Below are 2,416 nucleotides of genomic sequence, written 5' to 3'. Positions count from 1 at the left end.
TCGTACAGTTATGTTATAATTTCCGTAATATTTTTTTCCTGCAAATATACTTAGCACGGACGTCAGCTAAAGAGTATGTCAGAGAGAGAGAGAGAGAGAGAGAGAGAGAGAGATTTTAGGTCTTCATATTTCAACTTCTGTGTGTCTATAAATTCTTCACTTTTCCGGTTATAACTTCTTCTCTAGCCTCCCACACTGCAATTTAGTTTTTTTCTCATTTTTTTCTGCCTCTCTCAATATATATTGTTTTTTTTTTCCTTTTTTACAGCTTCGCGTGTTTCTTCTGTCCTCCAGTTTTTTTCCCTGAAATTTTTTCAGTTGTTCTCTTTCATTCCTCGAACTTCATTGACCTACTTGTTAATGATTTCTTTCCTACTTACCCTGTTTTTTTTTTTTTTTTTTTTTTTTTTTTTTTTGGCGGTGACGATGGCCTTACACTTGGTGGTGCTTTGTACCTTGGGCAAAGTTAAGCAGCTGCGGTGTCCACCCGGGAGCCAAACCTCGTGATACTCCCTTGCACCTCGCCATGGGGAAGGACCTTGGTATACCCCTGGCGAGGCCCTGGCTACCACAAGGGGGCGCCGGACCCCTAGACGATGTACGAGTATGTGCTGTACTGTACTTGTAGGGACGGCCCCACAGCAGCAGGGGCAGTCGGTGGCAGAGTCGGTAAAGAGGTGGCCTGCAGTCCCAGTGGATCCAGGTTCGACTCTCCGCTGGGTCACGGAACAGTTTAAGGATTTGAATTTCGCTAAAGCAGCATTACTGATCTACCATAAGACCCTCCGACATGTAAAAACATCCCCGCTAATACCGATACACCAGTCCTGTATGAGACAGCCCTAGCATGTGTTCAGTATTGACGGTGGGTGTTAGCGCCGATGTGGCGACGTGTGAAGGTGATCGGTTAGACATTACGGAGCTGAACAACAACAATTTACTGCTTTCTTTGGTTTATCCCATTTTTGTTAATTGCCCTCTTATTGCCGTCTTTACTTACCGTCCTCTTTACTTATTGCCCTTTTAATGCCCTTTTATTTATTGCCCTTTCATTGTCCTATTTATTTATTGCCCTTGTATTGCCCTCTTTACTGATTGCCCTCTTCTGCTCCCTTTATTTATTGTCCTTTTAGTCCCCTCTTTACTTATTTCTCTTTCATTACCCTCTTTATTTATTTGCTTTTTTATTGCCCTTCTTAATTATTGCCCTTTCATTGCCCTGTTTATTTATTTTCCTTTTATTACCCTCTTTACTGATTGCCCTTTTATTGCCCTATTTACTTATCGCCCATTTATTACCTTCTTTACTTACTGTCCTTTTATTGCCCTCTATTTATTGCCCTTTTCTTACCCACTTTATTATTGTCCTTTCATTGCCCTCTTTACTTATTGCTCTTTACTTATTGCCCTCTTTACCTGCTGTCCGTTCATATCTCTCTTTACTTATTGCCTTCTTTGCTTGATGCCCTGTATTTATTGTCCGTTTTATTTATCGACCTCTTTACTTACTGTCATCTTTACTTATTGCTCTTTTATTGCCCTTGTTTCTTATTGCCCTCTCCTTATAGTCCTCTTTACTTATTGCTCTTTTATTGCCCTTGTTTCTTATTGCCCTCTCCTTATAGTCCTCTGTACTTATTGCTCTTTTATTGCCCATGTTTCTTATTACCCTCTCCTTATAGTCCTCTTTACTTATTGCTCTTTTATTGCCCTTGTTTCTTATTGCCCTGTCCTTATAGTCCTCTTTACTTATTGCTCTGTTATTGCCCTTGTTTTTTATTGCCCTCTCCATATTGTCCTCTTTACTTATTGCCCCTACTTATCGCCCTCTCCTTGTTGGTTTCTACATATTGTCCGCCTCTTTTACTTCTTCCCCTCTTATTGCCCTCTTTGCTTATTACCCTCTACCTATTGCCCTCTTTATTTACTACTTGTTTTCTACTGCCCACTTTACTGACTTCCCCTTTACTCTTTGCTGTTTTACCTATTTCTCTCTCTGCTTATTGCCCTCTTTACTTCTGCCTCCTTTACTTTCTGGCTTCTTTACTTGTTGCTTTCATTCTTTATTCCTTGTTATTGTCTTTTATTATTTCTTTCCTTATTGCCCTCTCTGCTAATGTGGCATCTCTCTTTCCAGGTAAAAGATTGAGCGAGTGGAGTGGAGCTGAGTCACGAAAGGCGACCCAGGCAGCTCAGCATTAGATGACATAAAAAGGAAAGACGAGGAGTAAGGAGGGGTGGATGGAGGAGGAGGAGGAACTGGAAAGAGAGAAGAGAAAGAGGATAGAGGGTGAATGCGGAAGTAAGAGAGAAAAAAAAAAAAAGGAATGTTAAAAGTGCATGATGCTTATTGAAAATCCATTGGCCTTGTTGAAAACGCAACGAACTGTCTCCAGCGGCTTAGTACTTAGGGTAT

Source organism: Coenobita brevimanus, chromosome 78 (assembly GCF_032717465.1).
Source record: "Coenobita brevimanus isolate Jiangsu-jjx chromosome 78, ASM3271746v2, whole genome shotgun sequence".
In the NCBI taxonomy this organism is placed as follows: Eukaryota; Metazoa; Arthropoda; class Malacostraca; order Decapoda; family Coenobitidae; genus Coenobita; species Coenobita brevimanus.
The sequence above is the reverse complement of the archived record's forward strand: the minus strand, read 5'-3'. Positions refer to the sequence as shown.